The sequence below is a fragment of the Malurus melanocephalus genome, unplaced genomic scaffold (assembly GCF_030028575.1).
Source record: "Malurus melanocephalus ecotype Western Australia unplaced genomic scaffold, MMel_1.1 scaffold_6, whole genome shotgun sequence".
Taxonomy (NCBI): Eukaryota; Metazoa; Chordata; class Aves; order Passeriformes; family Maluridae; genus Malurus; species Malurus melanocephalus.
The window spans coordinates 1,517,095-1,531,951 of NW_026623238.1; positions in this window are offsets into that span (position 1 = coordinate 1,517,095).

A 14,857-nucleotide genomic window follows, 5' to 3' on the forward strand; every position below is an offset into this window, starting at 1 on the left:
ATTAATAAAGTTCATATTCAGATTTTCTGGTAGMGAGCACTGCTGGCTCTTCTGTTTATTCTTTTCTGAGGGCTTCTGTAAAGAACATCTGAAGCCTTTTTATAACAGTTGCTTTTTTACAAAATCRAAAGTCTGGAATAAATTTGTTGTGACTAGCTATTAGTGAAAAAAGATTTTCTATTCAGAGAAGCAATGGCTTCTTTCCTTAGATAAACATGGCTGTAATGTGTCACAGATTGAAGATCTTCACGTCCTATGATCATGGTGSAAATCATAAATATTCTTGTGCTGGTACCAAAAAATGGTTTCTCTGCTACCAGCCTACTATAGAATTCCTTATGTTTAATACACTTGCATTAAACATACTCCTAGGAGGAAATCTTTGACGTTTTTATTCTAATCTATTGGTTGAAGGATGGTGGACACCATGACTGAGAAAATAATAAAAGTGGAGACAGCTGTGGGCTTTGGAACGTGAAAGTTGAAGAACTTTGTTTCATCCAAGCTGAAGAGAATAGATGAGCAGGGATACCCAGAAATTTTAGTGAGAACAGAGGGTGAGATTTTAGTGTGAGCAGAGGGAGAGAGGTCTGAAGCAAAGAATTGGTCTTTGCATAGGAAGAGCTGTTGAATGTGTGGTTGAATTAGGTGTCAAGGTGAGGTGAGGGGAGGTGAGGGGAGGTGAAGGAAGAAAGAAGGGGATCCATAAKGATGTGCTGGACTCTACAGCAGCATGAAGGTGGCAGCACTGGGACTCAAGAGGGAAAAAMGTAATAAAGGAAGAATAAAAAGTTTAAGAGAGGAAATATAAAAAATGCAATAATGGAAGCCCAGCAATGTTAAGATTTAAAGAAAGAGAATCATCAATTAATAGAAAGGTGAGGGGTGACACCAAGTCAAGGGCAGGGTGAGAACAAAATACTGTTTTGTTTTGGCTGAAAAGTCAACACCACTAGATGCTTAGACCAGATGTCGTAGAATGCAAGAAGTGAGGGGAGGAGAAAAGGAGAAAGGAAGCTGGAATAAAAGAAAATATACTGAGAACAAATCTTCACAATTAGCATTAAGAACATATTCTGCAATTTTAAAAATTAAATAAGGCAGMAAGAATAGCATTTGCAGAAGCAAGGCAGTTCACTTGACAGTTTTTTAAAATTTATTAAGCAAGGAGAAAATGAAGAATATTTTTATTGTAAAGGAGAAGTACAAGGTAGAGAGAAAGAGACTATCATAAAGCAGCGAGGGATGAGAGTAGCTATGCTGGAAAATATAACCATGTAAAAAACCTTGATGATCCTGTGATTCTGAAAAATCATACAGAGGCACAGGAAGGGAAATATGGGGAGTGAAGGYAGCAAAGATTGAGAGTGCACAAAACAAAGGTGTTTATCTGTGATTAAAAAAAAAACAAAAAACATAAGGACTGTGACTGAAGAGAAAAGGAAAGGAAGGAGGAGCTCAAATCATACAGTGTTGGTAAATTTTGCAAATAACCCAGGTATCACTGGGAAAGGCAAAGAACGTTTCTTGTGAGAGCTCATTCCTCATAGCTCAGTGTATGTAATACACACTGAGCAGAAATTAACAAAACACTGAATTATAAAATCTCTCAGAAACATGGAGAAAACAGCAGGTTGATAAAATCTGTCAAGAGCTTGTGAAGGTGATCTAACTAATATTAACCTTGTTTGAATGGATGTGCTACTAAAATATGTATTAAAGTATAAAACRCGAGCTATTATTCACTGTTTCCAAGGCACTGTTCATATGGAAAAGCAAATGAGAGATCATGAGAATGGTTTTAGCATTATTGTTGATTCATGCCAAATTAGGTTTCTAATCTGTGCATAGAGCTATTATTATTAAAACAAATAATTTATTCTCTTGAGCACAGTACTGCTTTGTTTAACTTCAAATTATGTCCTTTACCTACCACTGTTGTGCACCCTTCTTTTACCAGGGTTTCTTTTGGCACAGTTCCTTGTTTGCTGAGCAATAGATTGATATGCTTGCAGGGAATGGAAGAAAGATGTGCTGCTGTACAGTACCAGCATCCACCCTGTGGTATTTTGAACACACTGGAAATACCAGCTAATGATAACAGGCTGTGATTAAATCTTTCAGGGCTGCAAGGGTGCATGACATCATTGAGAAGAAAAAAACAACCTTCCTCTAAATCAGAACAGAAAACTACGAGGGAGGAATATGATAAAAAATTGTGTAGCCGTGTCTGGTTGTATGCATTGTATGTATAGGAGGTAATGTTTAAAATGTTAGAAACATTTGGCCTAARCATTTACCAGCCAAAGATGCTTCTGAGACTTTCTGCAGCTGGTTACCATTTTAACAGGGGAATATTGTATTCTGCAGCCTTGTGTTCCTCACACAAAGGGCACTAATTATGCAGCAGAGATAAATAAAGCAGCTCAGATAAGGAAGATCAAATTCATATCCTGTGCTACCCCAGAAATCTGATAGGAGATTGAATTTATTTCCATGATGCAAATCATGGTTACAAAAAGCTTTTACCTCTTTTCTAAACAGAGTTAGGGCACTGATACATGAGAAAAGTTACCGCAAGKCAAGCTGTGATGTTATTTTAAAGCCATTGTTTTCCATGGCTGTTGTTTCAGTGAATTCTTTGGTGCAAAATATTGCAGCAGAGAAAAGGTAAAAGAGATTATCCAGCTTTAGTGAAGGGTAGGGGTAAGATCTCTTGTACACAGGTAATTCCCACAGATTTGATGGACTTTATGAGCTTCTTCTCAGGAACATGGTTATTTACCTGTACCATCAAACTCCCCTTCTGCTAAGTGTCAACATTATATCTGCATTTCCTTTTTGTGTTGTAAATAAAAAAGAATGCAAAAGGAAATAACATTATAGGACCCTCTAGATTAACATAGTTGTGAATACTCATTTAAGCAATAAAACTGTAGAAGATGGGCTCATTAGGATCCTCAGACTACATGGCTATTCTGTTACCAAAAGCCCTCCTAATTAGCAAAATGTTTCTTCTGAAGTGGCCTGTTGGGCTGCAGAAGTGGATTAATCCACGGAGTGTTTCTGAGCTCATTCTGGGCTGTTTGCTTGTTTGATCAGAGTCTTGAAGACACAAAGCTCCAAAGAGGCAGATGCTKCTTCTGGGACTCCCTCCTCTGGTCCTCCTATAGGATACGCAGTGTGGGCACGAACCGGGATCTGCCTGAAATTTGAGAATCTGTCTGCAATCTTGCTGGAAATAGAATTTGTCTAAGAATTCTTACAGTGCAGATCCCAGGGTAGAAGGTTTGTTTTGAGATCCAATGCAGCCCTGATAACAGTGATTTAGAGCAATATAAACTAGATCAGATTTGTGGTGGTGTTCACTCCTCTGTCCCTGCTCTCCATGGCCCTTCATCCAGAGGACAGCACAAGTCACACAGTGGGCAGCATGTCATCCACACACATATGAAATTCCCTTATCTTCATTTGTAATAGTTGAAAGTTGACTTAAATTCCTGAACATGAGGTTTTCATTCYTTCCCATCATCTATTTGAAGCATTTGCTGTTATAACTGCATATTCTCAGTGTTCATACAAACGTCCAGYTCCCCACTGACTTTTGCTAAAGTTCTGGCCTTAGTAGTATCTATTGTCAGTGATTTATAGACTTTAATTGCACATTGTTTGTTTTTCTTGCTTTTATCAATTTTCAATTGGCTGCCTTCAAATTTAATCAAGTATGTTAATCTGCCACTGTATTATTTTAGGGTGGCTTATCCTTTATGAAATTCTTCACTGTCCCTCTGGATTTGAATAAAATCTAAATAAATTCATGCTATCTGCAAATCTTGCTGCTTGACTCCATTTCTGGATAATTAATAGATGCATTAAATTATCTCTGCATGTCTGATGTAGCCTTAATACTTTCTGTAACTAATATTTTATTTTCATGCCTCTCCTTACTACTCTTAGTTTTGGGAATGTAACAACACTGTGCAGCCTTTTCCTTGCTGTTTGTAACTGAATTAAAGCAAATAAATTCCCAAAAGCAGAAGTTAATATATTTCCTTGAAAAATATAGATTCATGTCAGAGATGGCCTTTCATCATAACAGGGTAAATAAACTGGTTGTTTACCCTTGTTTTGGATTTTGAATACAAAACCACGGATGTATGTCTCAAAAGCACACACATATACATCAGCCCTTGTGTTGCACACTCACCTAGTTGTTAGAAATTTCTATAGAACTGTTACAAATATTTTTTCCCAGTCCTTGAAGAGGATTTTTTATTTTAATTGTTTTGAAAAGTAGCCCTGTGCCTCCACTTTGTGAAAGAGCATCCGAAAACCTCAGTCCAATGACAGAAGTAAGCACACTTCATCATTAAAATCYTTTTAAGCAAGCAAATTGTAAATATCTGTTTTCTAAAGTGTTTTGTATTTTTTTTAATTCCTCTGAGATTTYCTTTTGTATTCTTTGAGCAAGCATTCTGTGAACCCCAATCTGATACACAGTTACAGGTCCCACCTGTGCTCCCATTAGCAGAGTGGATGGCTGGGGTATGAATTTTGTGTGGTACACTTGTGTGGAATCATAAATGCCCTAACAATAATCACTTAATAAGATATTAAATCTATGTGACACTAGAAAAAGAATCAGAGTTGAGTTTCACTGTTATTCGTTTAAAAAATTTTGGTGTTTTCTATTCCTCTCAAAAAGAATGGCTCTCCAGTATACTCCCAGCATTTTAGAAATCATTGTCTTTTCAGACAGTTCTCAAATGGAAAATAAAACATGGTTCTGCTCTTTATTATTCCACTTGTTGTAAATGTTACTAATTTTTTTTAAAAGGCTTATAAAGAATGACAGAAGAAGCAGGAAAGGACTGAAAAAGTATCTTTTATCTAAAAAGCYGTTTTTTCTTCTTTAGTTTAAAATGCTCACACCAAACCTGTATTAATTTTGAATTACTAACTTGAGACAGAAATGCAATAAAATGTTTTTCTACTACTTTGTTATCCTTATGGCTTCAATTCCAACTCAAAAATGCAATTAATTCTGTAACTTACACTCTGTGGCGGATGTCATTCAAGCTGCGACAGCTTATTGGGTAGTTAAAAGGATAAAATCAAGTAGTCATTCTACTAATCCCTTTACAAGGAAACAGCTTTATGCATAAAAACTGGAACTTATGTGGTCATTAGCAGATGCTACATCAAGCAACCAAAAATACACACATTTAAATTCTTAAGCACAATCTATGAACACTACACAGATGGTTTCCAAGAAACTGTACCTAAATTGATTACGATAAAAATGATCTGCTGCAATTGTTTCTGTCAAAAGGGAGAACAGAATTTGTCCCAATGTGTCGCTCTGCCCACTCATGCAGAGAACCCAGCTGCTGAGACAGATGTTGCTCTAAGCACTTTATTTTAGGGTCATTAAAATGGTTACAGGGGTTAGTCATTCATTGTTTTATAAATTGTGCTTACTAGCTGAGCTCCATAGATGCTGGAAAACTTCTTTGTGGTTGATCAAAAAAGTTACATGTCATATCACATTTACCTTATGCTGGCAGCAAAAATGGGTGAAATGCTTGTGCAGGACAGGAAGAGAAAAAAAAAAAAAAAACAATTACTTTTTCTGTTACATTTAGAATAGCATTTATTTACTCAGACCTGACATGGCACTAGTGTAATCATCTGAAATGCAAAACATGCCTCAAAGACCTTCTAGCTTTCATTTTAGCTCCTTCCAATCATTAAAGAACAAGATTTTTCAATATGACTCATTCCTGTACAATCTTCCTTCTGTGGTGCTATGAACAAGAAGTGTCAGACAAGCAAAGGTTTAAGATCAGTTGATTAGATCAGTGCAGAGCGGGTCCGTCTACCTCCCCGCTGTCTTTGCAAATGCTGCTCTTTGGCAGTTTGAGCATACTCAGGCTTTACTTAGAAATATTTGGCTAAATCTCTTCTCTGTTGGCAGGTTCGATGGTTTTCCATGGCTCATCTAATTCAGGATTGACTTAGCCATGTGCATGTGATGTATTGGTGCAGCAGCTAATGTGTCAATGAGAAACAGAACAGTAAAAAGATGAATCTCAGTGAAAAACAGCAAGGTTGGCAGATACAACTCCTTTTCAGATCATACTGTAGCCTTTTATAGCCTCCACTACAAAATGTAGCCAACTTCCGCTCTTTTATTTCATCTTTGTCCCCGTGTACTTGTTATTATGTTGATGCTTCGATTCATCTTCCCTAATTGGTTATTGAAGTCTGGCAGCCAAATCCTAAATTCTAGGTGKTTTTCATGGACATGCTCTAAATGATATTTTCTCACCTTTCCTTTGCACATTTAGGATGAAGTCATTCATCTGGAAAAAAATAGTGAAACATTTTAGTGTCATTTTACCTTGACTCCTTAAAACATGGTTGCTTTGGCAGTGGGTTGATTCCCTGTACTTCTACAGAACATTAATTTCTCTCTCCTGGCTTTATATAGATAATTATTGCCTGTTCAAATGTATATCCTTGTAAACAAATAACCTAGCACATCTCTAGCTTTGAAAATGTGCCAAAGTTAAAATTTTTTAATTAAAACCGAGATATCATCTGAAAATTCAAAAACTGGAGGAACAAAGTCACCCTCTGTCCCCAAATCTGTCCACTTCTGGGGTCAAATACCTCAAAAAAAAATCTCTGCTAGTTTAGGAACCAGACAAAAGACATTCTCAGAAAACACAATCCCTGAAAATGCATGAGACTTTCAGAAGTAGGAACATTTCATCCTTCTCAACGTTCAGTTCAAAGTCACCAATACAAAAAATAATTCAGTCAAGAGAGCCACATTTCTACATGACCTTATGTTAAAATTTATGAATTCTCTTAGTTTCACGTAAATTTAATTTGAATTTTATCCAATTTGTATTTTGATCTTGCAAAAAAAAACCCCTGAGACACAAAATTTTTTTTTCCCAGGATTTGAAAATATCAAATTTACTGATTTACCCATCAGCTTCCTCTGTATCTGAAGCAAAGAAAATGTCTTTCATAAGTAATACCAGTTTATTATACTTTCATGACTGGAAATTTTTTATTGCCTAAGTAAGATTTGTTGTAASTAGTAGCACATTTACCTCCAAAACAAATGTAATAAGATGAGGGCTGTATTAGAAGCTCAGGGTCTCACAGAGTCCACTGATCTTCACAAAAAATCATTTTCCCACTCTGCTTTTGTCTCCCAGTATTGTGACGYCTTTGGGATAACAACTGTCACTTACTCTGCTTATGAGCAGTATTAGCTGTAAAGATTCTTCCTTTTCAGGAAGAGCTTCTGAGAGGTAATGTGGCATTAAACACTAAAGGACTCCCTCATCATGACATGGTGTGTTTAGAGGTGAGATTTAACAGACAAATGCAAGGCCAGAATAGAGGCAGAGATGCACTCCAGGACAAATGTCCTTTTTAGTGTTCGTAGCTCATACAGTGCTCACAGAAGAACAGAAAGAGAAACATCCTGATAAAAAGCAATCTTGAGTTCTTAAGAGAGTTTTTGATATTTTGCACACCAGGCATGACAACATAAGGCTGCTCACAGCCTGGGTGTCACTCCAAATTCCATTATACTTACATTAGATGCTGTTTGTTCCTCCTGCAAATGCACTGACAGATTTTTGCAGCCCTGTGCATGGGTTTTTTTTTAGTGTATGAAAGGTTTGTAGTTATTTTAGCCGTGGAGTTGCAAAAAAATTATTAAAATCAAAGTTCGCTCTCATCTACCCTGAACAAAGCCAAACAACATGTTCCTCTTTTAGAAACAAATGAATGGGAATTGGCTAGTACACCACTTGCACTAAGATGGCTGGGGATGAAAAAAGGGTGTGATGGCTTGATGCACATTATAGAAATGAAAGCATTTCTGCTTGAAAAGCCATCATGATACCTAGCTCTAATTCCCCTTTTATWCTTGCATTCTCTTTTTGTTTTGTAGCATCAGAGTAACAGCTGAGGTGGAAAAGAAAAATAGTACATTATTTGTACTATTGTGAAATAGCATTTATCTAGAAAAGCATAGATTTTATATAAATCAGGAAGAAACATGGCTCAAGCAATTGGAAGAAAAAAGGGGAAAAACCTGGTTATATAAAGTCAGTCTGTTGCCACATTACACTTTTCTCTAGATGACATAGTCTAGTGTTAATATCAACAGCTTTTTTGCTTATTTAGAGCATTACTGAATAATGTTTATACTTGGTTACTTTGAGTCCTTCTAGTCCAGCCCACAATGTTCAAAAGTGCACACTTAAGGTGAAGGATAAGAACAAGAGCAGCTTTTCCCTTTCTCTGAACACTCACTCGGTCTCCAATGATTTGCAGCTCATGGACTTCCTCTGGTCCACATATCTTGCCTTCTGTGGCATCCACAAGCTAGAAATATTCTTTCTGYAGTATCAAGGGGGAAGACTTGGACCCATTAACATCCCTGCCATAACTGCCTTASTTTAAGCAGAACAGGGTTTTACCCAGAGGAACACACCTTTGTCTGCCATTCTTCCCCCTCTACAGAAACCACTTACAGTGGCAACAAGGCACAGAGGGGAGATTTGAATCTTGGAACTGCAGTTTGGGCACTGAGTCACAGATTTGTCCCCTGAGGCTCCTCCASAGCCTCACATTCCCCTTCAGTGCATGTGTCCCTGTCCTCTTGTACTGTTCCTTTACATCTCCTTCAGCACTTTGTGTCTGTACAATGGATTTCCCCTCTTCTTCTTACTCAGGATCTTGACTCTTCTTTTTCTCTCCCAATTTACTCTGTTTACCCTGCCTKTACTGCTGTTATCCTCAAGAAAACAGCACTGTGTTTGATATGGGATGTACCACTTTTACAGTATGACTTAACCCTTCCTTCACCTGTTTCAGGWCTGGCACCATTGCCCATCATTGCACTTGACTGATACCAAGCAGCTGTGCTTTTGGCCAGCCATGGGGGTACAGTCACTTTATTAAGTCTTTGAGCTTCTAAAAGTGTGTAAAGCAGCTAGATGTGCTAAAGTTCAGTGAACTTTCTGAAGAGAACATCATTTCAGACAGAAGACGTTTTCTGGAGCAGAGTTTGGGAAAAATAAAGTCAAAGTTGGGTGACCAGTGGCAGATAATATATCAAGGTGATTTTTCACAAAATAGAAGGAACAGCCTTCCTCTGAATAATAAAGAGTATAATAATTAGCACATGATAATTAGGAATAAAGAGTATAATAATTAGGACATGATTATTGATATTAGAAGTTCTCAGCCCAAGGTGAGAAATTTAGAAGATATTTAGATGGTCTTCAGGTGAACCCATATATGCATACCTTTAGTTTGGAGCAATACCAGCATGGAACTACATAAAGTGCCAACCTAATACTGAACCATGGAATACTGTATTTTTATGCATGAGAATAAATTGAAGTCATGTTATAGCCAGAAGGTGAGAAGTAAACATTTTCTGCTCTAACTTTTTTATCACAGATATCTTTGCCATTGTGCATTCTCTCACTTAAAACCCCCTAAAACTAAAAGCTTAAATATCTGTTTAAACTTGATTCATAGAGTAATAGAAAAGTGAGAACATTAATAYATTTGGGCTACTCATTCATCATTGACTGGAGGATCTGAAAGCACCTGTGGCTGCGTAGGTGTGTTTTTCTACTCTTGTTGATCATCTTCTAAAGGTTTCTGATAGAAACCACATCCTCTTACCCAGTATTGGGTGGTGTTTATTAAAGATGCTGAGAGCATAAAAAGAGCAGCCCCCCTGCCCCCCCAAATTATCTGGTACAGACATGCATGTCTATAACTTTCCCTGTAACTGAACTGTAAACATGACCTTTGCAAACCAACAGTACTTTCCCAACTGAAAAGGTGTGTCAGCTACATGACAGTGTGGTATATGATTTTGCAGAGCTTTGCACTTTCACCTGTGGGTAAAGTGAATTCAAAACACGATTGTCTTGATTTAGTAACAGACAGACCTTTTTTTTTGCAGATAACTCTCCACAGAAATAAGCATGTGWCAACCAGATCCTGTTACTTTTAAATAACAACCTTAATATTCTGGCATTGAAGCAATGATCATCTTCCAACACCAGGTGGAAACACCAAGGAAATTAATAGCTAAAATTCCCATTATTTCTATCGTTCATTCCAATATGTCTTTGAGGGGTGTCATGTAAGTGCTATTCATGTTGAAGACTGTGAAACTTGAGGTGAGGGAAGAAGTAAAAAAGCAAATCAGACAATGCATTTTCTATTCCCATTCCAAGAAAATCGGACTTGTWAACTCAGGAATTCCTCTATTCTCAATGTTATCAGTAGAATTAGTATTAAATCTCCATAAATGCAGCAGAGTGTGAGGACACAGTTTATAAGCAACCCTTAGGTAGYTGAATGTCCTGGAAAAGTACAGCATGGTCAGTTCATTGTAACCCACCAGGATTTGCATCATGAGCATAGGATATTTCTGTTTAGCTGTGAATCTACTGGAATGTTTCTCTTTTTTATTAAACACATGTAACTGTTAAAAAAGGGGCATGGGAAATGTGCTTTTTTTAAAAGACCAAATCACTCTCTTGTGGATACTCCTAGGAAGTCCATTGCCTTTTCTTCAGGCTGACCTTGCATAGGTGGTATATGCATGAAAAGATGGTTATTTTTCTCTGTTGAAGTTTCATCCAGCTGCCTCCAGCTGTCCCCCGACCCTATGCAAGGCTGAGCTGTGCCATAAAATGACAGACAAGACACATAGTCCAGAAGGAAGCCATGCACCAACCTGTACACAAACTTTCCAGTGTACTGGCTGGGGATGAGTGCCTCTGACCCTGAGGTTCTGGCTGGAATATTCATATCATAGCAAGTTTGTTAAAATATAAGATTCAAAAAAACAAACAACCCTCTTTCACCCCCCCCCCCCCCCCCCCCYCCCTCCAAGTTCTTAATTCACTGGTGTTATTCTTCTGTGATCACTTAAAAATCTTGAGGACAAGAGGCCCAACTTCACAAAAGACTTAGGATTTGAAGTCTGAGGTAAGTGCCAAGTAGTCTTTATATTGCTGAATGTCTCTGCAACTTGATTTCTATAGAACAGTTCCACAATTTTGCTGTTTCTGTTCAGAAAGATGTTACTACATGGCAAGCTGGGGTTAGTGATTCCTCTACACCATCCCTGCAGGGGTGCCTTTCATGTGCAGCAAATGCAAATACATTTGTTACACTTTGAAAGTGAAGTTATATAGCTTGACTTTGCTGGGGTGTAGTCATGCAGAGGGATAGCAAAGAGTAGCAAATGCTCTGTCAAAACTCACCCTAATATATTTTTGTTGAGTTTTTTTTTCCCTCTGAAAATATTCTTTCAAAGATTTACTGGCTCTTTTGGTCCCTAGGATTTGAACTTATCACATCCAACTTTAAGATCCCAACAGAATCAGCTGAGGTAGGAGACTGACGGGCTCTTGGTTCACCAGTGCTTGGTGAAGAGGCACTTTCAGAGAACAAATGACTTTAGGCAGACTGAAGTATGAGATGAGGTACCCATCTGCTGTTTCTGGAGTGGAGACTTGACTTCAGTCAACCCAGTTGAACAATTTCTTTCATGTTTTCTCTCAGCATTTCTAAAAGACACCAGAGAGAGCAATTGTTTGACCAGCTTTTGGATATGTAATGTGCTTAATTCTATGAAGATGTTGRAATATTCCAAAAAYAATCTTAAAAATTTACAACAGGTGYTCCTGATAAGTTAAAGATTAATCAAATAAAGTTTCAAATATGTTCGTTGGAAGATARGCAGTCTAGCGTTGGCCCAGCAATGGGAATTTAAGGTAATAATAATTTGAAAGCTTTCAGATGATGCAAAGATAATGGGGTTACTTTTATCAAGTGCAAAAACAAGGTGCTACAAAGAAGCCTAACCCAGTGCATCATGTGAAATTAYGAAGAAGGGGAAAAAAGGAACACACACATACAATATGTACAAACTAAACMATCCAGATTAAACAAAGAACTGGAGCACCAGGTCAGCTTTGGTTTTAAGGAGAAGGCCCAGCTTTGCTCCTACAGGGCTACAACTCTGTTTGTCCAAGATGTTTGCTGTCACTCATGCCAGAGTTGAACAGTCTAAAGTTTTATCTGAAGAGAGATTATACTTGCCAGCTGCCTTCAACCTCCACCTCACTGAGGGTGAGTGTGCACTGTTGCACCCTATTGGAGGAAATTAAAAGAAACACCAAGTTTYTCTCTCAGCTTTTCTCTATTTTCTCAGCAGCATCCAGCGTATGGCACAAGCACTGCACAAAGYCTCCTGTTCCCACAGAGCACTTCTAAAGTAATGTAAAACAAAGCAATTCCATGCAAGAATGGTGTATCCCCTTGTCATCTKAGCTCCACAGCTCTGCATCTTTCCTGCACAATGAAAGCTCTAGTGAGCACAAGGTTATAGATCAGGTTATTATTACTTTCATGATATAGTTAACAAGGGTCTAAWGAAAGCCGGTTTGTAATATTTGCTTAATAACGTTATCAGGTTAAAATTTATTACAAAGAGGAGAGTGAGCAGCCTGATAAAGCACCTTTGGAATCAAGACTTATAGGTAGTTTGACAGAAGGGATATGGTAATGCCCCCTAAATCTTGCTCTGAACTTTTCATCCAGYGACCTTAAAGCCCTTGTAAAACACCTATCAAGGTCACATGTAGAAATTTTAGACTTGGCAAAGACTGGAAAGCAGCTGAGCTGTATCACTGATGAGATGAGACTGCAGAGTTGAGAMCCCAGATCAGCTTTCTTATGTTGATACATTTGATCGCAATGATGGGAGCTCCCATGAATGAGCACCTGGAAACACCTTCACCCTACACTTATGGAAAYYGAGGCTTAGACTAATGCTTTCCTWCAGCAGTATTCARTATACCAAMCCCAGACCTTGGTCCTGTATATGGKAGYAGCATTCTCTTTCTGAAGCATATTCAAAATTATTGTATAGAGGTTACAGAGATTTTCTAATATAAAAATAGTTGATGCTCACATAACTTAGATACTAAAAGGAGATTTTCACCTGGTCTAAGTGGATAGAACTGTTTTAAGTTCTAGAAATCCAACAGGGACCTATGGAATGATTAGTCCATTTATTTATGTACTCTACATGGTCTACATTCTGTGATAACATCATTCAAAGGACAAAAGTTGTCATAACCCAAAAAAATTGTGTTTAAAATAATTTGGTTAAAACAGATCATCTCTTATAGGATATGGWTTGAACTTTGTGTAGAAATTCTTGTGAAACAGCAAAGTACATTTGGGACTATGTGCCTCCATATCCCTTTTCCTGGTGGAGTGGTGGTGATAGCTTTGTTACACACTCCAGAGTGGCAAACAAACTTTGCTTTTCGAGTTTTAGTCAGTGAGACAGTACCAGATGGCAAGACAAGCCACCAAAGAATGCAAGGAAGTTGCTCCATTTTATAGGCATTTGTTTAATTTTATAGGAATTGTGTGGAAATTTTTCTATTTTTACCTTTTTAATTAACATCCTATATGTTTCTATCTGAATAGTGTTCTGTGGCCCTTTCACTGTTTCTGTCTATGGTGYCTGTCCTGTCCTCATGGAAATCTATCTTAAATCACCATTTTATGGGAACATGATTTAGATTCAGTGCAAGCTATAAAATCCYTGCAATGATATGATTTTCCCTTGGTATTAAAGGATTCAGTCCTGCAACACTTTCCAGTGATAGAAAGTTTGCTATCAGAGCACAAAATGGAAGGTCTTCAGTATTCACATTGAAAATTTACTATGATGACATTGAAGGGTTGAAAGACAGCTTAGGTGAAATAATAATCACTTTATTGGCTTTTTCTTCTTTTTTCTTTTTTTTTTTTTTTAAGGGTAAATATTGATGATTTGGTTTTGCTGTTTTAATTCATAGCAGTATTTGGATATTATTCCACTGTCATTGAAGTCAATGGTGAATCTTGGGCAGAACTTGCCTGCTTGCTTCACATCAGCTGTCAAACAGCTGTGGGATGATAAAAGCTGTCAGAAAACAACAACCTGAGYAGAATTTGAACCAGCAAAATTTTATGCAGTTGGTTTCCAATGCCACAAGTTGTGGTTTTTTTACCATGTCAAATCATGGATTTTAGTCTATAACTCCAGAAAACTGCTCCTTCTGCATCCATTTGCCYGGGTAAAAAATTTACATGCTATTGCTGCCATCCTAATATTAGCAAGGGGACTAATGACCAGTAATTGATTCCCTCCACTTGAGAATAGATATGCCTGTTGGCTGAACCCTCAGTGTTTTGTAGTAAAGCATCAGAGAGCAAAACAAACCACTCTATAAAATTACAGAATGAGAATTTGTCACCCAAAATGTCATGTCTAGTTTCAGTTTTTCTCTCTGTTTATACTACCAAGAAGTTAATAYGAGTGGGAAGACTATTAAAGCAGTTGTTTTCTTCTGAAAGTGTTTYTGTGCCAGGGCATTATTTGTCAGTAACTGGACAATACAGTTTGCATATGGATATGCAAAATAAATATTATCAAATTGTTTCTATAAATTAAAAAATATTTATATTAGGACCATGGAGTAATACTGAATAGGTAAGTGTCCTAACCCAGTTAAAGATATTGAAATCACATGGATAAAAATAATAATTAGGACAGGTCTTGTGTCAGCTTGATAAAGTATTTAGTGTCTAAATTTTGGTAGTGCTTTCCATAGTGACTGTCCACTACAATGAACAGAATAAGGGGCTTTTGAGAAAATAGTAGCGGATAGTGTTTAGTGTTTTGATCATAGCAAATTGACTGCACCGAGTTCAGTGCCCTCAA